This window comes from Pseudophryne corroboree, unplaced genomic scaffold, assembly GCF_028390025.1.
Source record: "Pseudophryne corroboree isolate aPseCor3 unplaced genomic scaffold, aPseCor3.hap2 scaffold_1828, whole genome shotgun sequence".
NCBI classification, from domain to species: Eukaryota; Metazoa; Chordata; class Amphibia; order Anura; family Myobatrachidae; genus Pseudophryne; species Pseudophryne corroboree.
Genome location: NW_026968465.1, coordinates 66,558 through 91,608, shown reverse-complemented (window position 1 = coordinate 91,608; position 25,051 = coordinate 66,558). Strand labels below are relative to the sequence as shown.

The 25,051-nt window shown below is 47.3% G+C and overlaps 21 non-coding genes and 3 pseudogenes across 21 annotated transcripts; 8 read left to right on the top strand and 16 right to left on the bottom strand.

Annotated features, from left to right (window-relative positions):
• Nucleotides 1-185: 185 nt before the first annotated feature.
• Nucleotides 186-349, bottom strand: LOC135003105 (U1 spliceosomal RNA). Its single transcript, XR_010204183.1, has one exon. It is a non-coding gene; the product is annotated as a U1 spliceosomal RNA (small nuclear RNA).
• A 671-nt stretch (nt 350-1,020) lies between these two features.
• LOC135003068 (U1 spliceosomal RNA) lies at nt 1,021-1,183 on the bottom strand. The gene has a single exon (XR_010204151.1). It is a non-coding gene; the product is annotated as a U1 spliceosomal RNA (small nuclear RNA).
• A 152-nt stretch (nt 1,184-1,335) lies between these two features.
• LOC135003114 (U1 spliceosomal RNA) lies at nt 1,336-1,499 on the bottom strand. The gene has a single exon (XR_010204192.1). It is a non-coding gene; the product is annotated as a U1 spliceosomal RNA (small nuclear RNA).
• Nucleotides 1,500-2,167: 668 nt separating this feature from the next.
• On the bottom strand, nt 2,168-2,331 carry LOC135003135 (U1 spliceosomal RNA). Its single transcript, XR_010204210.1, has one exon. It is a non-coding gene; the product is annotated as a U1 spliceosomal RNA (small nuclear RNA).
• Nucleotides 2,332-2,483: 152 nt separating this feature from the next.
• LOC135003104 (U1 spliceosomal RNA) lies at nt 2,484-2,647 on the bottom strand. Its single transcript, XR_010204182.1, has one exon. It is a non-coding gene; the product is annotated as a U1 spliceosomal RNA (small nuclear RNA).
• A 2,360-nt stretch (nt 2,648-5,007) lies between these two features.
• Nucleotides 5,008-5,163, top strand: LOC135003074 (U1 spliceosomal RNA). Its single transcript, XR_010204155.1, has one exon. It is a non-coding gene; the product is annotated as a U1 spliceosomal RNA (small nuclear RNA).
• Nucleotides 5,164-5,837: 674 nt separating this feature from the next.
• Nucleotides 5,838-6,001, top strand: LOC135003121 (U1 spliceosomal RNA). The gene has a single exon (XR_010204199.1). It is a non-coding gene; the product is annotated as a U1 spliceosomal RNA (small nuclear RNA).
• A 152-nt stretch (nt 6,002-6,153) lies between these two features.
• On the top strand, nt 6,154-6,316 carry LOC135003065 (U1 spliceosomal RNA). The gene has a single exon (XR_010204149.1). It is a non-coding gene; the product is annotated as a U1 spliceosomal RNA (small nuclear RNA).
• Nucleotides 6,317-9,620: 3,304 nt separating this feature from the next.
• LOC135003112 (U1 spliceosomal RNA) lies at nt 9,621-9,784 on the bottom strand. The gene has a single exon (XR_010204190.1). It is a non-coding gene; the product is annotated as a U1 spliceosomal RNA (small nuclear RNA).
• A 692-nt stretch (nt 9,785-10,476) lies between these two features.
• LOC135003140 (U1 spliceosomal RNA) lies at nt 10,477-10,618 on the bottom strand (annotated as a pseudogene).
• Nucleotides 10,619-10,770: 152 nt separating this feature from the next.
• On the bottom strand, nt 10,771-10,934 carry LOC135003082 (U1 spliceosomal RNA). The gene has a single exon (XR_010204162.1). It is a non-coding gene; the product is annotated as a U1 spliceosomal RNA (small nuclear RNA).
• Nucleotides 10,935-11,626: 692 nt separating this feature from the next.
• LOC135003129 (U1 spliceosomal RNA) lies at nt 11,627-11,768 on the bottom strand (annotated as a pseudogene).
• A 152-nt stretch (nt 11,769-11,920) lies between these two features.
• LOC135003097 (U1 spliceosomal RNA) lies at nt 11,921-12,084 on the bottom strand. Its single transcript, XR_010204176.1, has one exon. It is a non-coding gene; the product is annotated as a U1 spliceosomal RNA (small nuclear RNA).
• A 6,742-nt stretch (nt 12,085-18,826) lies between these two features.
• On the bottom strand, nt 18,827-18,942 carry LOC135003093 (U5 spliceosomal RNA). The gene has a single exon (XR_010204172.1). It is a non-coding gene; the product is annotated as a U5 spliceosomal RNA (small nuclear RNA).
• A 274-nt stretch (nt 18,943-19,216) lies between these two features.
• On the bottom strand, nt 19,217-19,332 carry LOC135003087 (U5 spliceosomal RNA). The gene has a single exon (XR_010204167.1). It is a non-coding gene; the product is annotated as a U5 spliceosomal RNA (small nuclear RNA).
• A 275-nt stretch (nt 19,333-19,607) lies between these two features.
• On the bottom strand, nt 19,608-19,723 carry LOC135003080 (U5 spliceosomal RNA). Its single transcript, XR_010204160.1, has one exon. It is a non-coding gene; the product is annotated as a U5 spliceosomal RNA (small nuclear RNA).
• Nucleotides 19,724-19,997: 274 nt separating this feature from the next.
• Nucleotides 19,998-20,113, bottom strand: LOC135003078 (U5 spliceosomal RNA). The gene has a single exon (XR_010204158.1). It is a non-coding gene; the product is annotated as a U5 spliceosomal RNA (small nuclear RNA).
• A 264-nt stretch (nt 20,114-20,377) lies between these two features.
• On the bottom strand, nt 20,378-20,493 carry LOC135003089 (U5 spliceosomal RNA). The gene has a single exon (XR_010204169.1). It is a non-coding gene; the product is annotated as a U5 spliceosomal RNA (small nuclear RNA).
• Nucleotides 20,494-20,763: 270 nt separating this feature from the next.
• LOC135003086 (U5 spliceosomal RNA) lies at nt 20,764-20,879 on the bottom strand. Its single transcript, XR_010204166.1, has one exon. It is a non-coding gene; the product is annotated as a U5 spliceosomal RNA (small nuclear RNA).
• A 144-nt stretch (nt 20,880-21,023) lies between these two features.
• Nucleotides 21,024-21,151, top strand: LOC135003072 (U1 spliceosomal RNA; annotated as a pseudogene).
• Nucleotides 21,152-21,744: 593 nt separating this feature from the next.
• On the top strand, nt 21,745-21,908 carry LOC135003127 (U1 spliceosomal RNA). Its single transcript, XR_010204205.1, has one exon. It is a non-coding gene; the product is annotated as a U1 spliceosomal RNA (small nuclear RNA).
• A 152-nt stretch (nt 21,909-22,060) lies between these two features.
• On the top strand, nt 22,061-22,223 carry LOC135003126 (U1 spliceosomal RNA). Its single transcript, XR_010204204.1, has one exon. It is a non-coding gene; the product is annotated as a U1 spliceosomal RNA (small nuclear RNA).
• Nucleotides 22,224-22,898: 675 nt separating this feature from the next.
• On the top strand, nt 22,899-23,062 carry LOC135003117 (U1 spliceosomal RNA). The gene has a single exon (XR_010204195.1). It is a non-coding gene; the product is annotated as a U1 spliceosomal RNA (small nuclear RNA).
• Nucleotides 23,063-23,214: 152 nt separating this feature from the next.
• On the top strand, nt 23,215-23,377 carry LOC135003137 (U1 spliceosomal RNA). Its single transcript, XR_010204212.1, has one exon. It is a non-coding gene; the product is annotated as a U1 spliceosomal RNA (small nuclear RNA).
• The last annotated feature ends 1,674 nt before the right edge of the window (nt 23,378-25,051 follow it).

Genomic DNA, 25,051 nt, shown 5'->3' with positions numbered 1-25,051 from the left:
GAACATCATAGTATCTCACCTGGCAGGTAAGTAGGAGTTGGGCTAGAGCTGTGGAGGATTGCTGCTCGGGCACCCCCTGTCAAGTGAAGGAGATCCAACTGAGGCAGCACAAGGGAACTCTCGAAAGAAGAACAAGGCTAGAGGAAGATCTGAGACAAAGAAATCTGACTTTTACCAGAGCTGACCAGAGGAAAGCACAAACGCAGTCCCCCACTACCACAAATAATGCAGTCGAGTTTCCCACATTTGGGGAAATCACAGGGGTCAGCATACCCAGAGTGCAATGAATGAACCTCACCCTGGGAGAACAATCTTCATGACCATGGTATCTCCTATGCAAAATAAGTATGATTTGGGATAGGGCTGGGGAGGGCCGCTGCTCAGGCACATCTCTGTCAAGTAAAGGAGATTCAACTGAGGCAACACAAGGGAACTCTCATCTGGGGACAACAACTGCAGGGAGAACACATATTTTCAGATGAACATGGGAGGGCAGAAGGCTGCCTAACACTGAAGCACCCCCAAACAACAAACCAAATGCAACTACTAGTGCAAGCATTCCTTGGGGAAGGCCTGCAGCAGATGGATTTGCATATGGTGATGTCATCCAAGCAGTGGGTCAAAGTTGGCTTCAACCCTCGTCTGCATATGAAAATAAAAAAGGGGTGTGCAGGGCATGGCGGCCTTTTGCGGCGCTTGGATGACCCCTAGTTTGCATTAAACACCTCCACCTTCCTTCGGTGTGGGGCTCATGTTGGCTATGCCCCAGCCCCTGAAGCATTCAAGCTGATTTCTTGCTGCAGCTGGGCACTGTAACAGCTCCAGAGCTGCTCTGTAAAGCAAGTAAAAGGGTGTGGGCCCTGCAGCACTACCTGTAGTTTGCATTGTGCGTTGGAAGGCACAAAGTAAGCAGACGGGAGAAGTCAGGATAGTGCACAAGGGCATAGAAGGGAGCGGCTCAAGAAAAGAGAAGTGGAAACAGACAGCAAACTAGGCTGGAGAGAGACCTGAGACAAAGAGATCTGAATTATACGAGAGCCGACCAGAGGAAACACAAATTATGTAATCAAGTGTCCCACATTTGGGGAAATCGTAGGAGCAGCACACCCAGAGTGCATTGGGTGAGCCTTGCCCTGGGAGAAGCACCTTCCTGATCATAGTATCTCACCTGGCAGGTAAGTAGGAGTTGGGCTAGAGCTGGGGAGGGTCGCTGTTCGGGCACCCCCCTGTCAAGTGAAGGAGATCCAACTGAGGCAGCACAAGGAAACTCTCGAAAAAAGAACAAGGCTAGAGGAAGATCTGAGACAAAGAAATCTGACTTTTACCAGAGCTGACCAGAGGAAAGCACAAACACAGTCCCCCACTACCACAAATAATGCAGTCGAGTTTCCCACATTTGGGGAAATGACAGGGGTCAGCATACCCAGAATGCAATGAATGAACCTCACCCTGGGAGAACAATCTTCATGACAATGGTATCTCCTATGCAAAATAAGTATGATTTGGGATAGGGCTGGGGAGGGCCGCTGCTCAGGCACATCCCTGTCAAGTAAAGGAGATTCAACTGAGGCAGCACAAGGGAACTCTCATCTGGGGACAACAACTGCAGGGAGAACACATATTTTCAGATGAACATGGGAGAGCAGAAGGCTGCCTAATACTGAAGCACCCCCAAACAACAAACCAAATGCAACAACTAGTACAAGCATTCCTGGGAAAAGGTCTGCAGAAGACGGATTTGCATACGGTGATGTCATCCAAGCAGTGGGCCAAAGTTGGCTGGAACCCTCATCTGCATATGAAAAGAGAAAAGGGGTATGCAGGGCATGGCGGCCTTTTGCGGCGCTTGGATGACCCTTAGTTCGCATTAAACACCTCCACCCTCCGTCGGTGTGGGGCTCATGTTGGCTATGCCCCAGCCCCTGAAGCATTCAAGCTGATTTCTTGCAGCAGCTGGGCACTGTAACAGCTCCAGAGCTGCTCTGTAAGGCAAGTAAAAGGGTGTTGGCCCTGCAGCACTACCTGTAGTTTGCATTGTGCGTTGGAAGGCACAAAGTAAGCAGACAGGAGAAGTCAGGAGAGTGCACAAGGGCAAGGGCAGGGGCTCAAGAAAAGAGAAGTGGAAACAGACAGCAAACTAGGCTGGAGAGAGACCTGAGACAAAGAGATCTGAATTATACGAGTAGCCGACCAGAGGAAACACAAATTATGTAGTCAAGTGTCCCACATTTGGGGAAATCGTAGGAGCAGCACACCCAGAGTGCAATGGGTGAGCCTTGCCCTGGGAGAAGCACCTTCCTGATCATAGTATCTCACCTGGCAGGTAAGTAGGAGTTGGGCTAGAGCTGGGGAGGGTCGCTGCTCGGGCACCCCCCTGTCAAGTGAAGGAAATCCAACTGAGGCAGCACAAGGAAACTCTCAAAAAAAGAACAAGGCTAGAGGAAGATCTGAGACAAAGAAATCTGACTTTTACCAGAGCTGACCAGAGGAAAGCACAAACACAGTCCCCCACTACCACAAATAATGCAGTCGAGTTTCCCACATTTGGGGAAATCACAGGGGTCAGCATACCCAGAATGCAATGAATGAACCTCACCCTGGAAGAACAATCTTCATGACCATGGTATCTCCTATGCAAAATAAGTATGATTTGGGATAGGGCTGGGGAGGGCCGCTGCTCAGGCACATCTCTGTCAAGTAAAGGAGATTCAACTGAGGCAGCACAAGAGAACTCTCATCTGGGGACAACAACTGCAGGGAGAACACATATTTTCAGATGAACATGGGAGAGCAGAAGGCTGCCTAATACTGAAGCACCCCAAACAACAAACCAAATGCAACAACTAGTACAAGCATTCCTGGGGGAAGGTCTGCAGAAGACGTATTTGCATACGGTGATGTCATCCAAGCAGTGGGCCAAAGTTGGCTTCAACCCTCGTCTGCATATGAAAAGAGAAAAGGGGCATGCAGGGCATGGCGGCCTTTTGCGGCGCTTGGCTGACCCCTAGTTTGCATTAAACACCTCCACCCTCCGTCGGTGTGGGGCTCATGTTGGCTATGCCCCAGCCCCTGAAGCATTCAAGCTGATTTCTTGCTGCAGCTGGGCACTGTAACAGCTCCAGAGCTGCTCTGTAAGGCAAGTAAAAGGGTGTGGGCCCTGCAGCACTACCTGTAGTTTGCATTGTGCGTTGGAAGGCACAAAGTAAGCAGACAGGAGAAGTCTGGAGAGTGCACAAGGGCATAGAAGGCAGCGGCTCAAGAAAAGAGAAGTGGAAACAGACAGCAAACTAGGCTGGAGAGAGACCTGAGACAAAGAGATCTGAATTATACGAGAGCCGACCAGGGGAAACACAAATTATGCAGTCAAGTTTCCCACAGGAGTATATAGGATACGACCCAGTGGTACCTGACGACATAGATACTAACAGCTATTTAATAACATTACGCTAGAAAGTGATTATTAGCAACATATATATCTATATAAACAACCCCGCCAGGGTTGTGCCTTCAAAAATAATCACACACGGACACGCTTTTTAAACCTTTTTTTCACATCTCTTTATTCTTCTTATGCACATGTATGTTAGTTCTGTGATTTTAACCTTTATGTTTCACTGCAGTTTGGGATAATAATATTAATATTTATCCAATTTTAATACATACTTAATAAAGGTTATATTTTATGATTCATTCATTCTGTCCAGTGCGTCAACAGTGCAGATTTCTTCTTGTTTTTTCTCCCAAATTCTATAACAATGACAGTAAATGTTGTTTCTTTTCAAACAGAACTTTCTTGACCATGCTTCTTGCTTGAAAGATCTGGGAGCACATGGAAAACAGTACAAACCATGCAGTATCACAAGAGCCTTTATTTGATATTTCATGAAGATAGAGCAGAATTGAGGACACGTCAACTATTTCTGCCGAAGGTGGTTCATCTTTCCACATGGTGCCTTTGGCCACTGACACCTTCGTTGAGTCAAAGTCTCTGGCTGTGGTCAGAACTTTGAAAATTTATGTCACCAGAACGGTTCAGATTAGGAAAACAGAGGCTCTGTTTGTCCTGTATGCTCCCAACAGGATTGGGTGTCCTGCTTCCATGTAGACAATTATGCGCTGGATCTGTGGTAAGATTCAGCATGCTCATTCCACGGCAGGATTGCCGTTACTGAATTAGGTGAAGACCCATTCTACTAGAAAGGTGGGTTCATCCTGGGCAGCTGGTCGGGGAGTCTCGGCATTGCAACTTTGCCGAGCAGCTATTTAGTAAACACTTTTGCTAAGTTTTACAAGTTTTAGAGTAAAGGAGATTCAACTGAGGCAGCACAAGGGAACTCTCATCTGGGGACAACAACTGCAGTGAGAACACATATTTTCAGATGAACATGGGAGGGCAGAAGGCTGCCTAATACTGAAGCACCCCCAAACAACAAACCAAATGCAACAACTAGTACAAGCATTCCTGGGGGAAGGTCTGCAGAAGACGGATATGCATATAGTGATGTCATCCAAGCAGTGGGCCAAAGTTGGCTGGAACCCTCATCTGCATATGAAAAGAGAAAAGGGGTATGCAGGGCATGGCGGCCTTTTGCGGCGCTTGGATGACCCTTAGTTCGCATTAAACACCCCCACCCTCCTTCGGTGTGGGGCTCATGTTGGCCATGCCCCAGCCCCTGAAGCATTCAAGCTGATTTCTTGCAGCAGCTTGGCACTGTAACAGCTCCAGAGCTGCTCTGTAAGGCAAGTAAAAGGGTGTGGGCCCTGCAGCACTACCTGTAGTTTGCATTGTGCATTGGAAGGCACAAAGTAAGCAGACAGGAGGAGAAGTCAGGATAGTCCACAAGGGTATAGAAGGGAGGGGCTCAAGAAAAAAGAAGTGGAAACAGACAGCAAACTAGGCTGGAGAGAGACCTGAGACAAAGAGATCTGAATTATATGAGAGCCGACCAGGGGAAACACAAATTATGCAGTCAAGTTTCCCACATTTGGGGAAATCGCAGGGGCAGCACACCCAGGTGAGATACTATAATCAGGAAGGTGCTTCTCCCAGGGCAAGGCTCACCCATTGCACACTGGGTGTGCTGCTCCTACGATTTCCCCAAATGTGGGACACTTGACTGCATAATTTGTGTTTCCTCTGGTCGGCTCTCGTATAATTCAGATCTCTTTGTCTCAGGTCTCTCTCCAGCCTAGTTTGCTCTCTGTTTCCACTTCTTTTTTCTTGAGCCCCTCCCTTCTATACCCTTGTGCACTATCCTGACTTCTCCTCCCGTCTGCTTACTTTGTGCCTTCCAATGCACAATGCAAACTACAGGTAGTGCTGCAGGGCCCACACCCTTTTACTTGCCTTACAGAGCAGCTCTGGAGCTGTTACAGTGCCCAGCTGCTGCAAGAAATCAGCTTGAATGCTTCATGGGATGGGGCATGGCCAACATGAGCCCCACACCAAAGGAGGGTGGGGGTGTTTAATGCGATCTAGGGGTCATCCAAGCACCGCAAAAGGCCGCCATGCCCTGCACGCCCCTTTTCTCTTTTCATATGCAGATGAGGGTTGAAGCCAACTTTGACCCACTGCTTGGATAACATCACCATATGCAAATCCATCTGCTGCAGGCCTTCCCCCAGGAATGCTTGCACTAGTTGTTGCATTTGGTTTGTTGTTTGGGGGTGCTTCAGTATTAGGCAGCCTTCTGCCCTCCCATGTTCATCTGAAAATATGTGTTCTCCCTGCAGTTGTTGTCCCCATATGAGAGTTCCCTTGTGCTGCCTCAGTTGAATCTCCTTTACTTGACAGAGATGTGCCTGAGCAGCGGCCCTCCCCAGCCCTATCCCAAATCATACTTATTTTGCATAGGAGACACCATGGTCATGAAAATTGTTCACCCAGGGTGAGGTTCATTCATTGCATTCTGGGTATGCTGACCCCTGTGATTTACCCAAATGTGGGAAACTCGCCTGCATTATTTGTGGTAGTTGGGGACTGTGTTTGTGTTTTCCGCTGGTCAGCTCTGGTAAAAGTCAGATTTCTTTGTCTCAGATCTTCCTCTAGCCTTGTTCTTCTTTCGAGAGTTCCATTGTGCTGCCTCAGTTGGATCTCCTTCACTTGACAGGGGGGTGCCCGAGCAGCGACCCTCCCCAGCTCTAGCCCAACTCCTACTTACCTGCCAGGTGAGATACTATGATCTTGAAGGTGCTTCTCCCAGGGCAAGGCTCAACCATTGCACTCTGGGTGTGCTGCCCCTGCGATTTCCCCAAATATGGGAAACTTGACTGCATAATTTGTGTTTCCCCTGGTCGGCTCTCGTATAATTCAGATCTCTTTGTCTCAGGTCTCTCTCCAGCCTAGTTTGCTGTCTGTTTCCACTTCTCTTTTCTTGAGCCGCTCCCTTCTATGCCCTTGCGCACTATCCTGACTTCTCCCGTCTGCTTACTTTGTGCCTTCCAACGCACAATGCGAACTACAGGTAGTGCTGCAGGGCCCACACCCTTTTATTTGCCTTACAGAGCAGCTCTGGAGCTGTTACAGTGCCCAGCTGCTGCAAGAAATCAGCTTGAATGCTTCAGGGGCTGGGGCATAGCCAACATGAGCCCCACACCGAAGGAGGGTGGAGGTGTTTAATGCGAACTAGGGGTCATCCAAGCGCCGCAAAAGGCCGCCATGCCCTGCATAACCCTTTTCTCTTTTCATATGCAGATGAGGGTTCCAGCCAACTTTGGCCCACTGCTTGGATGACATCACCGTATGCAAATTCGTCTCCTGCAGACCTTCCCCCAGGAATGCTTGTACTAGTTATTGCATATGGTTTGATATTTGATGGTGCTTCAGTATTAGGCAGCCTTCCGCCCTCCCATGTTCATCTGAAAAAATGTGGTCTCCCTGCAGTTGTTGTCCCCAGACGAGAGTTCCCTTGTGCTTCCTCAGTTGAATCTCCTTAACTTGACGGGGGAGGGGCTTGCCCGAGCAGCCACCCTCCCCAGCCCTATCCCAACTCATACTTATTTTGCATATGAGATCTCTATATCATGAAGATTGTTATCACAGGGTGAAGTTCATCCATTATATTTTAAAATAGGAAGGTTCAAATTACATATTTGAATTGCATCTATGTGCTGGATTCAAATGTCCCCCCCCCCTTCCTTTCTCAATTGTGCCCGTCAGCAGCTATTCTAAGGTTGCTGCCAATGGGTGTGACACATTAATTTCTTCTGTGGGGTACACTGGACTCCACAAGGATTCACATTGGGGTGTAGAGTAGGATCTTGATCTGAGGCACCAACCGGCTCAAAGCTTTTGACTGTTCCCAAGATGCTCAGCGCATTCTCCTCTATAACCCCGCTTCCATGAACAGGGAGCTCAGTTTGTAGTTGGTGCCTTCAGTAGCAGGCCACTTAACAGGGGCCTGCCTCAGGCAGCCTATTCTTAGCTATTAATTTTGACAAGAAAATAAGAACTTTTTTTATGAGAATCTACAAGGGCTGCAGCAGGCTAGGTCTAATAGACATCTTTACTGCAGCTTCATCACTCCCAGCGGCGCTGTATACTCCCGTGCCCTGGTTGCTGGGTCACTGCAGCGGAGGCTCCGGTTTCTTCCTAAGGTCAGTCACACACGCACCGCCCTTCCGGATCACGAGGCCGCTGATGAAGGGGAGCGTGGCCGTAGGGGGTGGACCGTGTGCGCACTGGCGTGGACACTGATTACTGGGCAGCCGCTCCACGAGCCACCAGGTACAGTTAAGGAGCACAGGTCTGGGGTTTTTTCTCCCATATTAAACCAATTTTGTACTGCCCGCAGCGCATTGTGATAGGTAATAGGGCCTGATTCAGGTTGGATTGCAATCACAGTAAGCGATCCAACTGCAAAAATTGCTAAGAGCATACGCATGTGCCTGCATTTTCTGCGGCACCCCGCAGAGAATGCGATCGCCTCTGCCTGTCAATCGGGGCAGGGGGGGAGAGGGGGGTCAGCAACACTCCATTTCCAAGTCAGGGATGGAGCGGTGCGGGGGCAAGGCTTCAAAATGGGGTCTGCAACGGAGGAGACACAGGGGGCGTGGTCACAGCGGCTGTATGACATCACATTCAGCCGCTGTGATCACAAAAATGGTGGCGGCTTCCTGCGCGCACATACAGTCTGCACCAGCAGGAGGCTACACCATTTTTTATGATCACGCTGAACTGCAGTGCAACTGCAATTACAGATTGGTCAAGAAGGGAGGCGTCATGCTGGGTGGCCATGTCCTGTCACTGTGCAGGAGCCAGCACCGCTCACACACTAGTCCCCGGGTGCAGCCCCCAACCCCCGGGACACCCGGAGCAACAAAATGTAGATTCAGGCCACCAGGCCACGCCCCTACCTATGAAACCATGCCTCCTTTTTACCATTGCGCTGCTTATCTGCGCGCACTGCATTACAATCTCCTTCGCCACCTCTCTGGGTGTCACCAGTGATAGTGACACCTCTGCCATGCTTGTAGCAGCTGGTCCTAAGATCTACGCCTCAAGCCCTGAGTGTTTGCCCTTGTGACTTGTTGATCATCATAGCGAAGCAGATGCTTACAGAAAACTGCAGGGGCTTAGATTGAAAATAAAAAAATATATGGGTATAAGGTAGAGAGGAGCGGGTTCGGTTCTCCGAGAACCGAATTCCCCACGAACTCCACGTGGTTTACACTGGTCCGAGGCAGGCTCAGTTGTTCCCGCCTGACTCGGAAAACCTGAACAAGGGAAAATGTCATCATCCCGCTGTCGGATTCTCGCGAGATTCGGATTTCATATAAAGAGCTGCGCGTTGCCGCCATTTTTACTCGTGCATTGAAGAGGGAGCGGAGAGGACGTGGCTATGTTCTCTCAGTGGAAATCTCAATATCAGTGCTCAGTATCAGTGGTTACTTATTGCTGCTCAGTAATACTAGTAGTGTGTCTCTCCTGCTCAGTGTCAGTTCTCAGTAGTATCCTCATCAGTGCTCAGTATCACTGCTCATTGTCTTGTGCTGCATTGTGGTGCTCAGCATACTACAGTACATTACTAATAGTCCAGTGCTGCATCTTGCTGCTCAGTGTCAGTTCTAGTATCCTCATCAGTGCTCACTATCACTGCTCATTACATTGTGGTGTTCTGTATACTACAGTAACATAGTAATATAGTAACATATAGTAATATAGTTTTTGAGGTTGAAAAGAGGCAAATTGCCCATCGTGTTCAACCTGTTTTAAGTTGTGATGATTCTACATACTTGCTGAATAATGTTTTATGACTAGTTAACTACTACAACTCATGTTACCCCCGGATTAACCATGTTGATATTTTAAGTATTATAACCTTGGATAGCTTTTTCATTCAGAAATGTATCCATTCCTTTTTTAAATCCAATTACAGAGTCCGCCATTACCACCTTCCCTGGCAGGGAATTCCACATCCTGATTGCCCTAACAGTGAAGATCATAGTATCTCACCTGGCAGGTAAGTAGGAGTTGGGCTAGAGCTGTGGAGGATTGCTGCTTGGGCACCCCCTGTCAAGTGAAGGAGATCCAACTGAGGCAGCACAAGGGAACTCTCGAAAGAAGAACAAGGCTAGAGGAAGATCTGAGACAAAGAAATCTGACTTTTACCAGAGCTGACCAGAGGAAAGCACAAACACAGTCCCCCACTACCACAAATAATGCAGTCGAGTTTCCCACATTTGGGGAAATCACAGGGGTCAGCATACCCAGAATGCAATGAATGAACCTCACCCTGGGAGAAAAATCCTCATGACCAAGGTATCTCCTATGCAAAATAAGTATGATTTGGGATAGGGCTGGGGAGGGCCGCTGCTCAGGCACATCTCTGTCAAGTAAAGGAGATTCAACTGAGGCAGCACAAGGGAACTCTCATCTGGGGACAACAACTGCAGGGAGAACACATATTTTCAGATGAACATGGGAGGGCAGAAGGCTGCCTAAAACTGAAGCACCCCCAAACAACGAACCAAATGCAACTACTAGTGCAAGCATTCCTGTGGGAAGGCCTGCAGCAGATGGATTTGCATATGGTGATGTCATCCAAGCAGTGGGTCAAAGTTGGCTTCAACCCTCGTCTGCATATGAAAAGAAAAAAGGGGTGTGCAGGGCATGGCGGCCTTTTGCGGCGCTTGGATGACCCCTAGTTCACATTAAACACCTCCACCCTCCTTCGGTGTGGGGCTCATGTTGGCTATGCCCCAGCCCCTGAAGCATTCAAGCTGATTTCTTGCAGCAGCTGGGCACTGTAACAGCTCCAGAGCTGCTCTGTAAAGCAAGTAAAAGGGTGTGGGCCCTGCAGCACTACCTGTAGTTTGCATTGTGCGTTGGAAGGCACAAAGTAAGCAGATGGGAGAAGTCAGGATAGTGCACAAGGGTATAGAAGGGAGGGGCTCAAGAAAAAAGAAGTGGAAACAGACAGCAAACTAGGCTGGAGAGAGACCTGAGACAAAGAGATCTGAATTATATGAGAGCCGACCAGGGGAAACACAAATTATGCAGTCAAGTTTCCCACATTTGGGGAAATCGCAGGGGCAGCACAGCCAGAGTGCAATGGGTGAGCCTTGCCCTGGGAGAAGCATCTTCATGATCATAGTATCTCACCTGGCAGGTAAGTAGGAGTTGGGCTAGAGCTGGGGAGGGTCGCTGCTCGGGCACCCCCCTGTCAAGTGAAGGAGATCCAACTGAGGCAGCACAAGGGAACTCTCGAAAGAAGAACAAGGCTAGAGGAAGATCTGAGACAAAGAAATCTGACTTTTACCAGAGCTGACCAGAGGAAAGCACAAACACAGTCCCCCACTACCACAAATAATGCAGTTGAGTTTCCCACATTTGGGGAAATCACAGGGGTCAGCATACCCAGAATGCAATGAATGAACCTAACCCTGGGAGAACAATCTTCATGACCATGGTATCTCCTATGCAAAATAAGTATGATTTGGGATAGGGCTGGGGAGGGCCGCTGCTCAGGCACATCTCTGTCAAGTAAAGGAGATTCAACTGAGGCAGCACAAGGGAACTCTCATCTGGGGACAACAACTGCAGGGAGAACACATATTTTCAGATGAACATGGGAGGGCAGAAGGCTGCCTAATACTGAAGCACCCCCAAACAACAAACCAAATGCAACAACTAGTGCAAGCATTCCTGGGGGAAGGCCTGCAGCAGATGGATTTGAATATGGTGATGTCATCCAAGCAGTGGGTCAAAGTTGGCTTCAACCCTCGTCTGCATATGAAAAGAATAAAGGGGTGTGCAGGGCATGGCGGCCTTTTGCGGCGCTTGGATGACCCCTAGTTCGCATTAAACACCTCCACCCTCCTTCGGTGTGGGGCTCATGTTGGCTATGCCCCAGCCCCTGAAGCATTCAAGCTGATTTCTTGCAGCAGCTGGGCACTGTAACAGCTCCAGAGCTGCTCTATAAAGCAAGTAAAAGGGTGTGGGCCCTGCAGCACTACCTGTAGTTTGTATTGTGCGTTGGAAGGCACAAAGTAAGCAGACGGGAGAAGTCAGGATAGTGCACAAGGGTATAGAAGGGAGGGGCTCAAGAAAAAAGAAGTGGAAACAGACAGCAAACTAGGCTGGAGAGAGACCTGAGACAAAGAGATCTGAATTATATGAGAGCCGACCAGGGGAAACACAAATTATGCAGTCAAGTTTCCCACATTTGGGGAAATCGCAGGGGCAGCACACCCAGAGTGCAATGGGTGAGCCTTGCCCTGGGAGAAGCATCTTCATGATCATAGTATCTCACCTGGCAGGTAAGTAGGAGTTGGGCTAGAGCTGGGGAGGGTCGCTGCTCGGGCACCCCCCTGTCAAGTGAAGGAGATCCAACTGAGGCAGCACAAGGGAACTCTCGAAAGAAGAACAAGGCTAGAGGAAGATCTGAGACAAAGAAATCTGACTTTTACCAGAGCTGACCAGAGGAAAGCACAAACACAGTCCCCCACTACCACAAATAATGCAGTTGAGTTTCCCACATTTGGGGAAATCACAGGGGTCAGCATACCCAGAATGCAATGAATTAACCTAACCCTGGGAGAACAATCTTCATGACCATGGTATCTCCTATGCAAAATAAGTATGATTTGGGATAGGGCTGGGGAGGGCCGCTGCTCAGGCACATCTCTGTCAAGTAAAGGAGATTCAACTGAGGCAGCACAAGGGAACTCTCATCTGGGGACAACAACTGCAGGGAGAACACATATTTTCAGATGAACATGGGAGGGCAGAAGGCTGCCTAATACTGAAGCACCCCCAAACAACAAACCAAATGCAACAACTAGTGCAAGCATTCCTGGGGGAAGGCCTGCCGCAGATGGATTTGCATATGGTGATGTCATCCAAGCAGTGGGTCAAAGTTGGTTCAAACACCTTTGCAAAGTTCTATAAGTTTGATACCCTGGCTGAGGAGGACCTCCTGTTTGCTCAATCGGTGCTGCAAAGTCATCCGCACTCTCCTGCCCGTTTGGGAGCTTTGGTATAATCCCCATGGTCCTTACGGAGTCCCCAGCATCCTCTAGGACGTAAGAGAAAATAAGATTTTAAACCTACCGGTAAATCTTTTTCTCGTAGTCCGTAGAGGATGCTGGGTGCCCGTCCCAAGTGCGGTCTACTTCTGCAAGACTTGTATATAGTTATTGCTTACATAAGGGTTATATGTTAGTTTTCATCGGTCTTGGACTGATGCTATGTTGTTTTCATACTGTTAACTGGGTAGTATATCACAAGTTATACGGTGTGATTGGTGTGGCTGGTATGAATCTTGACCTTGGATTAACAAAAATCCTTTCCTTGTACTGTCCGTCTCCTCTGGGCACAGTTTCTCTAACTGAGGTATGGAGGAGGGGCATAGAGGGAGGAGCCAGTGCACACCCAGATCTAAAGTCTTTCTTAAAGTGCCCATGTCTGCTGCGGAGCCCGTCTATCCCCCATGGTCCTTACGGAGTCCCCATCATCCTCTACGGACTACGAGAAAAAAAAATTACCGGTAGGTTTAAAATGTTATTTTTTTCTCTGCAACCCACTGCTAAATTGTGCTTCCTAGCTGTTTTTTATAAAATCACTTAATTAAATCTAACTCTGATTACGTCAGAGAAGGCCAGGTACCCTACACCATAAGAGGGGGTTTGAAATTTTGACTTGTCTACTTAAAGATCACCAAAATCTGATGACAAGGTCAATTACATCCCTGGGTGGGATTGAACCACCAACCTTTTGGTTAATAGCCCATGTAAGTGCAAGAAATCCTGAAGCACTCACTCATCATGGGAAAGTACCAATGTGTTTCTTACAAAAATTCTCCAGATTATTGACTTTTTAAAGTTTTTCTAGGAAACGTTCTAGATGAATGCTTATTAGCCTTTGTCAGTATTGACTTTCGCAAGGTGTCTCTGTGGCGCAATCGGTTAGCATGTTTGGCTATTAACCAAAAGGTTGGTGGTTCAATCCCACCCAGGGATGTAATTGACCTTGTAATCAGATTTTGGTGATCTTTAAGTAGACAAGTCAAAATTTCAAAAACCCCCCTTATGGTGTAGGGTACCTGGCCTTCTCTGATGTAATCAGAGTTAGATTTGATTAAGTGATTTTATAAAAAAACAGCTAGGAAGCACAATTTAGCAGTGAGTTGCAGAGAAAAAAAATTATGCTGGCAGAAAAGTCCAATTGAGTGATTAAACAGCTCTTCATTTTCTGATTTTATGTTTATGCTAACAAATTTGCTCTCTGAAAAGTGTCCACAAAGCCAAGTCTCTGATTAACACCTTTGTAGGAATGGTTTTTCACCTATTACTGAATTAAACTTGCTTCATTGGAAAGGCATCAAAGATGCATCCTCATTTCAATGTCTACTGAAATAATACAGGTTGACACCAGGAAACGTCACTGCATCCTTGCTGCTTCCTCATGGGGAAGTCTGTTTAATGTGAAAACAAGGTGATATCTAATCAGCACACAGGTAAGGAATTAAGAAAATCTTTCTTTATGGGTGAAGATGTTTCTCACAAATTGTTGTCCCAATGCATCATTGAAATTCAAGATGGAAGATGATTTTCATATATCACTTGTACATTTTGCATTGCTCTTCTGGTGACAATGTAGTTTGTTTTTGTCAATTACCATTTCAGTAATAGGGTAAAGAAAATTAAGTGGATTTTTTAAAGAAAACAATGCTGTCAATATACTATTAAAACAAATTAAAATGATAAAAGTTATTGTACTTTAAGTAAAAATAAAAGTGCCAAAATATCAATCCCAGTTTTTGATTACTTTCATTATAAAAAAAAAAATGCACATAGCAGAGGATAGTTTCGATCAATCGACCTCTGGGTTATGGGCCCAGCATGCTTCCATTGCACTACTCTGCTGCTCATGGAAGTGTCAGAGATCCTGAAGACTAAATTGATTAAAGGCCTTAAAGTACTGGACTATAAGGAAAGACTTACTAGGCTGAATATTTATACACTAGAAAAGAGGTGCCTAAGAGGAGATATTATTAATATCTTCAAATATGTAAAGATACATAACAAAGAGTTATCAGAGGAATTATTTATTAAAAGAACACGTGGTCACTCGCTGCGACTGGAGGAAAGTTCAGAACGCAATGGAGGAAAGGTTTCTTCACTGTTAGGGCAATCAGGATGTGGAATTCCCTGCCAGGGAAGGTGGTAATGGCGGACTCTGTAATTGGATTTAAAAAAGGAATGGATACATTTCTGAATGAAAAAGCTATCCAAGGTTATAATACTTAAAATATCAACATGGTTAATCCGGGGGTAACATGAGTTATAGTAGCTAACTAGTCATAAAACATTATTCAGCAAGTATGTAGAATCATCACAACTTAAAACAGGTTGAACACGATGGGCAATTTGCCTCTATTCAACCTCAAAAACTATGTTACTATATTACTATGTTATTGTAGTATACAGAACACCACAATGCAATGAGCAGTGATAGTGAGCACTGATGAGGATACTAGAACTGACACTGAGCAGCAAGATGCAGCACTGGACTATTAGTAATGTACTGTATTATGCTGAGCAACACAATGCAGCACAAGACAATGAACAGTGATACTGAGCACTGATGAGGATACTACTGAGAACTGACACTGAGCAGGAGAGACACACTACTAGTATTACTGAGCAGCAATAAGTAACCACTGATACTGAGCACTGATATTGAGATTTCCACTGAGAGAACATAGCCACGTCCTCTCCGCTCTCTCTTCAATGCACGAGTAAAAATGGCAGCAACGCGCAGCTCTTTATATGGAATCCGAATCTCGCGAGAATCCGACAGCGGGATGATGACATTTTCCCTTGTTCAGGTTTTCCGAGTCAGGCGGGAACAACCGAGCCTGCCTCGGACCAGTGTAAACCACGTGGAGTTCGTGGGGAATTCGGTTCTCGGAGAACCGAACCCGCTCCTCTCTACCTTATACCCTATCAATTTTTTTATTTTCAATCTAAGCCCCTGCAGTTTTCTGTAAGCATCTGCTTCGCTATGATGATCAACAAGTCACAAGGGCAAACACTCAGGGTTTGAGGCGTAGATCTTAGGACCAGCTGCTACAAGCATGGCAGAGGTGTCACTATCACTGGTGACACCCAGAGAGGTGGCGAGGGAGATTGTAATGCAGTGCGCGCAGATAAGCAGTGCAATGGTAAAAAGGAGGCATGGTTTCATAGGTAGGGGCGTGGCCTGGTGGCCTGAATCTACATTTTGTTGCTCCGGGTGTCCCGGGGGTTGGGGGCTGCACCCGGGGACTAGTGTGTGAGCGGTGCTGGCTCCTGCAAAGTGACAGGGCATGGCCACCCAGCATGACGCCTCCCTTCTTGACCATGCTGTAATTGCAGTCGCACTGCAGTTCAGCGTGATCATAAAAAATGGTGTAGGCTCCTGCTGGTGCAGACTGTATGTGCGCGCAGGAAGCCGCCACCATTTTTGTGATCACAGCGGCTGAATGTGATGTCATACAGTCGCTGTGACCACGCCCCCTGTGTCTCCTCCGTTGCAGACCCCATTTTGAAGCCTTGCCCCCGCACCGCTCCATCCCTGACTTGGAAATGGAGTGTTGCTGACCCACCTCTCCCCCCCTTCCCCGCCCCGATTGACAGGCAGAGGCGATCACATTCTCTGCGGGGTGCCGCAGAAAATGCAGGCACATGCGTATGCTCTTAGCAATTTTTGCAGTTGGATCGCTTATTGTGATTGCAATCCAACCTGAATCAGGCCCTATTACCTATCACAATGCGCTGCGGGCAGTACAAAATTGGGTTAATATAGGAGAAAAACCCCCAGACCTGTGCTCCTTAACTGTACCTGGTGGCTAGTGGAGCGGCTGCCCAGTAATCAGTGTCCACCGCAGTGCGCACACGGCCCACCCCCTACGGCCTCGCTCCCCTTCAGCAGCGGCCTCGTGATCCGGAAGGGTGGTGTGTGTGTGACTGACCTTAGGATGAAACCGGAGCCTCCGCTGCAGTGACCCAGCAACCAGGGCATGGGAGTATACAGCGCCGCTGGGAGTGATGAAGCTGCAGTAAAGATGTCTATTAGACCTAGCCTGCTGCAGCCCTTGTAGATTCTCATAAAACAAGTTCTTCTTTTCTTGTCAAAATTAATAGCTAAGAATAGGCTGCCTGAGGCAGGCCCCTGTTAATTGGCCTGCTACTGAAGGCACCAACTACAAACTGAGCTCCCTGTTCATGGAAGCGGGGTTATAGAGGAGAATGCACTGAGCTTCTTGGGAACAGTCAAAAGCTTTGAGCCGGTTGGTGCCTCAGATCAAGATCCTACTCTACACCCCAATGTGAATCCTTGTGGAGTCCAGTGTACCCCACAGAAGAAATTAATGTGTCACACCCATTGGCAGCAACCTTAGAATAGCTGCTGACGGGCACAATTGAGAAAGGAAGGGGGGGGGACATTTGAATCCAGCACATAGATGCAATTCAAATATGTAATTCGTACCTTCCTATTTTAAAATATAATGGATGAACCTCACCCTGTGAGAACAATCTTCATGATCAAGAGATCTCATATGCAAAATAAATATGAGTTGGGATAGGGCTGGGGAGGGCTGCTCGGGCAGCACCTCCCCCGTCAAGTTAAGGAGATTCAACTGAGGAAGCACAAGGGAACTCTCGTCTGGGGACAACAACTGCAGGGAGACCACATCTTTTCAGATGAACATGGGAGGGCGGAAGGCTGCCTAATACTGAAGCACCATATGCAACAACTAGTACAAGCATTCCTGGGGGAAGGTCTGCAGCAGACGGATTTGCATACGGTGATGTTATCCAAGCAGTGGGCCAAAGTTGACTGGAACCCTCATCTGCATATGAAAAGAGAAAAGGGGCATGCAGGGCATGGCGGCCTTTTGCAGTGCTTGGATGACCCCTAGTTCACATTAAACACCCCCACCCTCCTTTGGTGTGGGGCTCATGTTGGCCATGCCCCATCCCCTGAAGCATTCAAGCTGATTTCTTGCAGCAGCTGGGCACTGTAACAGCTCCAGAGCTGTTCTGTAAGGCAAGTAAAAGGGTGTGGGCCCTGCAGCACCACCTGTAGTTCGCATTGTGCGTTGGAAGGCACAAAGTAAGCAGACGGGAGGAGAAGTCAGGATAGTGCGCAAGGGCATTATTTTCTCTTAGTCCGTAGAGGATGCTGGGGTCACATTAAGAACCATGGGGTATAGACGGGATCCGCAAGAGACATGGGCACTTTAAGACTTTCAAAGGGTGTGAACTGGCTCCTCCCTCTATGCCCCTCCTCCAGACTCCAGTTATAGGAACTGTGCCCAGGGAGACGGACATTTCGAGGAAAGGATTTATTGTTAAACTAAGGTGAGCATCTTACCAGCTCACACCTTAAACATGCCGCAGAACGTGGCATTCAACAGAACACAAGCCAACGGCATGAACAATTGCAGCAAAAAGCTGACCAGAACCATAACACAACATGTGTATAACCACAAGTAATAACTGCAGACACAGTATGGACTGGGACGGGTGCCCAGCATCCTCTACAGACTAAGAGAAAAGGATTTACCGGTAGGTATTAAAATCCTATTTTCTCATACGACCTAGAGGATGCTGGGGTCACATTAAGAACCATGGGGTTATACCAAAGCTCTTGAACGGGTGGGAGAGTGCGTACGACTCTGCAGCACCGAATGACCCAACTTAAGGTTATCATCAGCCAAGGTATCAAACTTGTAAAACTTAGCAAAAGTGTTTACTAAATAGCTGCTCGGCAAAGTTGCAATGCCGAGACTCCCCGACCAGCTGCCAAGGATGAACCCACCTTTCTAGTAGAATGGGTCTTCACCTACTTCAGTAACGGCAATCCTGCCGTGGAACGAGCATGCTGAATCTTACCACAGATCCAGCGCATAATGGTCTGCATGGAAGCAGGACACCAAATCCTGTTGGGAGCATACAGGACAAACAGAGCCTCTGTTTTCCTAATCTGAACCGTTCTGGTGACATACATTTTCAAAGTTCTGACCACAGCCAGAGACTTTGACTCAACGAAGGTGTCAGTGGCCAAAGGCACCATGTGGAAAGATGAACCACCTTCGGCAGAAATTGTTGACGTGTCCTCAATTCTGCTCTATCTTCATGAAAGATCAAATAAAGGCTCTTGTGATACTGCATGGTTTGTACTGTTTTCCATGTGCTCCCAGACCTTTAAGCAAGTAGCATGGTCAAGAAAGTTCTGTTTGAAAAGAAACAACATTTACTGTCATTGTTATGCAAATAAACTTACATTAAAGCTAACAAGAAAGCACACTCGTTCTGTCTTTAAACTGATAAAAGAAACCCCAATAATATGGGGCATGCAAAAATTGAGATAAAACTCAGTTTTGCTCCTCTCCACGGAAATCTTTAATAAAAGGCGAAATATTTGTTAGTTCTGAAGAGAAACCAGAGCATGACCAAGATGCCACCTGTCGCCTGAGTGCCATGCCAGCAGTTCTCATTCAGCTGAAAGTGAGCACCCAATTTGAATGAAAGAAAGCAGATTTCTCACCAGGCTTCCCCTTGCTATAAACATGGTTTGTACTCTTTTCTATGTGCTCCCAGATCTTTCAAGCAATTAGTATAGTCAAGAAAGTTCTGTTTGAAAAGAAACAAACATTTACTGTCATTTCTATGCAAATGAGCTTACATTAAAGCACACTCGTTCTATCTTTAAACCGATAAAAGAAACCCCAATAAGACGGAGCATGCAAAAATTGAGATAAAACTCAGTTTTGCTCCTCTCCACGGAAATCTTTAGTAAAAGGCGAAAGATCTGTTCGTTTTGAAGAGAAACCAGAGCATGACCAAGATTCCACCTGTCGCCTGAGTGCCATGCCAGCAATCCTCATTCAGCTCAAAGTGAGCACCCAATTTGAAAGAAAGAAAGCAGATTTCTCACCAGGCTTCCCCTTGCTATAAACATGGTTTGTACTCTTTTCCATGTGCTCCCAGATCTTTCAAGCAATTAGTGTGGTCAAGAAAGTTCTGTTTGAAAAGAAACAAACATTTACTGTCATTTCTATGCAAATGAGCTTACATTAAAGCACACTCGTTCTATCTTTAAACCGATAAAATAAAATCCCAATAAGATGGGGCATGCAAAAATTGAGATAAAACTCAGTTTTGCTCCTCTCCACGGAAATCTTTAGTAAAAGGCGAAAGATTTGTTCGTTCTGAAGAGAAACCAGAACATGACCAAGATTCCACCTGTCGCCTGAGTGCCATGCCAGCAGTCCTCATTCAGCTCAAAGTGAGCACCCAATTTGAAAGAAAGAAAGCAGATTTCTCACCAGGCTTCTTCTTGCTATAAACATGGTTTGTACTCTTTTCCATGTGCTCCCAGATCTTTCAAGCATTTAGTATAGTCAAGAAAGTTCTGTTTGAAAAGAAACAAACATTTACTGTCATTTCTATGCAAATGAGCTTACATTAAAGCACACTCGTTCTATCTTTAAACCGATAAAAGAAACCCCAATAAGACGGAGCATGCAAAAATTGAGATAAAACTCAGTTTTGCTCCTCTCCACGGAAATCTTTAGTAAAAGGCGAAAGATCTGTTCGTTTTGAAGAGAAACCAGAGTATGACTAAGATTCCACCTGTCGCCTGAGTGCCATGCCAGCAGTCCTCATTCAGCGCAAAGTGAGCACCCAATTTGAAAGAAAGAAAGCAGATTTCTCACCAGGCTTCCCCTTGCTATAAGCATGGTTTGTACTCTTTTCCATGTGCTCCCAGATCTTTCAAGCAATTAGAATGGTCAAGAAAGTTCTGCTTGAAAAGAAACAGACATTTATAGTCATTGTTATGCAAATAAACTTACATTAAAGCTAACAAGAAACTGATAAAAGAAACCCCAATAATATGGGGCATGCAAAAATTGAGATAAAACTCAGTTTTGCTCCTCTCCACAGAAATCTTTAATAAAAGGCGAAAGATTTGTTCGTTCTGAAGAGAAACCAGAGCATGACCAAGATTCCACCTGTCGCCTAAATGCTGTGCCAGCAGTCCTCATTCAGATCAAAGTGAGCGCCCAACTTGAAAGTAAGCAGATTTCTCACCTGGCTTCTCCTTGCTATAAGCATGGTTTGTACTGTATTCCATGTGCTCCCAGATCTTTCAAGCAAGTAGCATGGTCAAGAAAGTTCTGTTTGAAAAGAAACAAACATTTACTGTCATTTCTATGCAAATGAGCTTACATTAAAGCACACTCATTCTATCTTTTAACCGATAAAAGAAACCCCAAAAAGATGGGGCATGCAAAAATTGAGATAAAACTCGGTTTTGCTCCTCTCCACGGAAATCTTTAATAAAAGGCGAAAGATTTGTTCGTTCTGAAGAGAAACCAGAGCATGACCAAGATTTTTATCTGAAAATATGTGTTCTCCCTGCAGTTGTTGTCCCCAGATGAGAGTTCCCTTGTGCTGCCTCAGTTGAATCTCCTTTACTTGACAGAGATGTGCCTGAGCAGCGGCCCTCCCCAGCCCTATCCCAAATCATACTTATTTTGCATAGGAGATACCATGGTCATGAAGATTGTTCTCCCAGGGTGAGGTTCATTCATTGCATTCTGGGTATGCTGACCCCTGTGATTTTCCCAAATGTGGGAAACTCGCTTTTATACCCTTGTGCACTATCCTGACTTCTCCTCCTGTCTGCTTACTTTGTGCCTTCCAATGCACAATGCAAACTACAGGTAGTGCTGCAGGGCCCACACCCTTTTACTTGCCTTACAGAGCAGCTCTGGAGCTGATACAGTGCCAAGCTGCTGCAAGAAATCAGCTTGAATGCTTCAGGGGATGGGGCATGGCCAACATGAGCCCCACACCGAAGGAGGGTGGGGGTGTTTAATGCGAACTAAGGGTCATCCAAGCGCCGCAAAAGGCCGCCATGCCCTGCATACCCCTTTTCTCTTTTCATATGCAGATGAGGGTTCCAGCCAACTTTGGCCCACTGCTTGGATGACATCACCGTATGCAAATCCGTCTTCTGCAGAACTTCCCCCAGGAATGCTTGCACTAGTTGTTGCATTTGGTTTGTTGTTTGGGGGTGCTTCAGTATTAGGCAGCCTTCTGCCCTCCCATGTTCATCTGAAAATATGTGTTCTCCCTGCAGTTGTTGTCCCCAGATGAGAGTTCCCTTGTGCTGCCTCAGTTGAATCTCCTTTACTTGACAGAGATGTGCATGAGCAGCGGCCCTCCCCAGCCCTATCCCAAATCATACTTATTTTGCATAGGAGATACCATGGTCATGAAGATTGTTCTCCCAGGGTGAGGTTCATTCATTGCATTTTGGGTATGCTGACCCCTGTGATTTACCCAAATGTGGGAAACTCGACTGCATTATTTGTGGTAGTGGGGGACTGTGTTTGTGCTTTCCTCTGGTCAGCTCTGTTAAAACTCAGATTTCTTTGTCTCAGATTTTCCTCTAGCCTTGTTCTTCTTTCGAGAGTTCCCTTGTGCTGCCTCAGGTGGATCTCCTTCACTTGACAGGGGGGTGCCCGAGCAGCGACCCTCCCCAGCTCTAGCCCAACTCCTACTTACCTGCCAGGTGAGATACTATGATCAGGAAGGTGCTTCTCCCAGGGCAAGGCTCACCCATTGCACTCTGGGTGTGCTGCTCCTACGATTTCCCCAAATGTGGGACACTTGACTGCATAATTTGTGTTTCCTCTGGTCGGCTCTCGTATAATTCAGATCTCTTTGTCTCAGGTCTTTCTCCAGCCTAGTTTGCTGTCTGTTTCCACTTCTTTTATCTTGAGCCCCTCCCTTCTATACCCTTGTGCACTATCCTGACTTCTCCTCCCGTCTGCTTACTTTGTGCCTTCCAATGCACAATGCAAACTACAGGTAGTGCTGCAGGGCCCACACAATCTTTTACTTGCCTTAAAGAGCAGCTCTGGAGCTGTTACAGTGCCCAGCTGCTGCAAGAAATCAGCTTGAATGCTTCAGGGGATGGGGCATGGCCAACATGAGCCCCACACCAAAGGTGGGTGGGGGTGTTTAATGCGAACTAGGGGTAATCCAAGCACCGCAAAAGGCCGCCATGCCCTGCACGCCCCTTTTCTCTTTTCATATGCAGATGAGGGTTGAAGCCAACTTTGACCCACTGCTTGGATGACATCACCATATGCAAATCCATCTGCTGCAGGCCTTGCCCCAGGAATGCTTGCACTAGTTGTTGCATTTGGTTTGTTGTTTGGGGGTGCTTCAGTATTAGGCAGCCTTCTGCCCTCCCATGTTCATCTGAAAATATGTGTTCTCCCTGCAGTTGTTGTCCCCAGATGAGAGTTCCCTTGTGCTGCCTCAGTTGAATCTCCTTTACTTGACAGAGATGTGCCTGAGCAGCGGCCCTCCCAGCCCTATCCCAAATCATACTTATTTTGCATAGGAGACACCATGGTCATGAAGATTGTTCACCCAGGGTGAGGTTCATTCATTGCATTCTGGGTATGCTGACCCCTGTGATTTCCCCAAATGTGGGAAACTCGCCTGCATTTTTTGTGGTAGTGGGGGACTGTGTTTGTGTTTTCCTCTGGTCAGCTCTGGTAAAAGTCAGATTTCTTTGTCTCATATATTCCTCTAGCCTTGTTCTTCTTTCGAGAGTTCCCTTGTGCTGCCTCAGTTGGATCTCCTTCACTTGACAGGGGGGTGCCCGAGCAGTGACCCTCCCCAGCTCTAGCCCAACTCCTACTTACCTGCCAGGTGAGATACTATGATCATGAAGGTGCTTCTCCCAGGGCAAGGCTCACCCATTGCACTCTGGGTGTGCTGCTCCTGTGATTTCCCCAAATGTGGGAAACTTGATTGCATAATTTGTGTTTCCCCTGGTCGGCTCTCGTATAATTCAGATCTCTTTGTCTCAGGTCTCTCTCCAGCCTAGTTTGCTGTCTGTTTCCACTTCTCTTTTCTGGAGCCACTCCCTTCTATGCCCTTGCGCACTATCCTGACTTCTCCCGTCTGCTTACTTTGTGCCTTCCAACGCACAATGCGAACTACAGGTAGTGCTGCAGGGCCCACACCCTTTTAGTTGCCTTACAGAGCAGCTCTGGAGCTGTTACAGTGCCCAGCTGCTGCAAGAAATCAGCTTGAATGCTTCAGGGGCTGGGGCATAGCCAACATGAGCCCCACACCAAAGGAGGGTGGGGGTGTTTAATGCGAACTAGGGGTCATCCAAGCACCGCAAAAGGCCGCCATGCCCTGCATGCCCCTTTTCTCTTTTCATATGCAGATGAGGGTTCCAGCCAACTTTGGCCCACTGCTTGGATGACATCACCGTATGCAAATCCGTCTGCTGCAGACCTTCCCCCAGGAATGCTTGTACTAGTTGTTGCATATGGTTTGATATTTGATGGTGCTTCAGTATTAGGCAGCCTTCCGCCCTCCCATGTTCATCTGAAAAGATGTGGTCTCCCTGCAGTTGTTGTCCCCAGACGAGAGTTCCCTTGTGCTTCCTCAGTTGAATCTCCTTAACTTGATGGGGGAGGGGCTGCCCGAGCAGCCACCCTCCCCAGCCCTATCCCAACTCATACTTATTTTGCATATGAGATCTCTTGATCATGAAGATTGTTCTCACAGGGTGAAGTTCATCCATTATATTTTAAAATAGGAAGGTACAAATTACATATTTGAATTGCATCTATGTGCTGGATTCAAATGTCCCCCCCCCCCTTCCTTTCTCAATTGTGCCCATCAGCAGCTATTCTAAGGTTGATGCCAATGGGTGTGACACATTAATTTCTTCTGTGGGGTACACAGGACTCCACAAGGATTCACATTGGGGTGTAGAGTAGGATCTTGATCTGAGGCACCAACCGACTCAAAGCTTTTGACTGTTCCCAAGATGCTCAGCGCATCCTCCTCTATAACCCCGCTTCCATGAACAGGGAGCTCAGTTTGTAGTTGGTGCCTTCAGTAGCAGGCCACTTAACAGGGGCCTGCCTCAGGAAGCCAATTCTTAGCTATTCATTTTGACAAGAAAAGAAGAACTTGTTTTATGAGAATCTACAAGGGCTGCAGCAGGCTAGGTCTAATAGACATCTTTACTGCAGCTTCATCACTCCCAGCGGCACTGTATACTCCCGTGCCCTGGTTGCTGGGTCACTGCAGCGGAGGCTCCGGATTCTTCCTAAGGTCAGTCACACACACACCGCCCTTCCGGATCACGAGGCCGCTGATGAAGGGGAGCGTGGCCGTAGGGGGTGGACCGTGTGCGCACTGGCGTGGACACTGATTACTGGGCAGCCGCTCCACTAGCCACCAGGTACAGTTAAGGAGCACAAGTCTGGGGGGTTTTCTCCTATATTAAACCAATTTTGTACTGCCCGCAGCGCATTGTGATAGGTAATAGGGCCTGATTCAGGTTGGATTGCAATCACAATAAGTGATCCAACTGCAAAAATTGCTAAGAGCATACGCATGTGCCTGCATTTTCTGCAGCACCCCACAGAGAATGCGATCGCCTCTGCCTGTCAATCGGGGCAGGGGGGGAGAGGGGGGTCAGCAACACTCCATTTCCAAGTCAGGG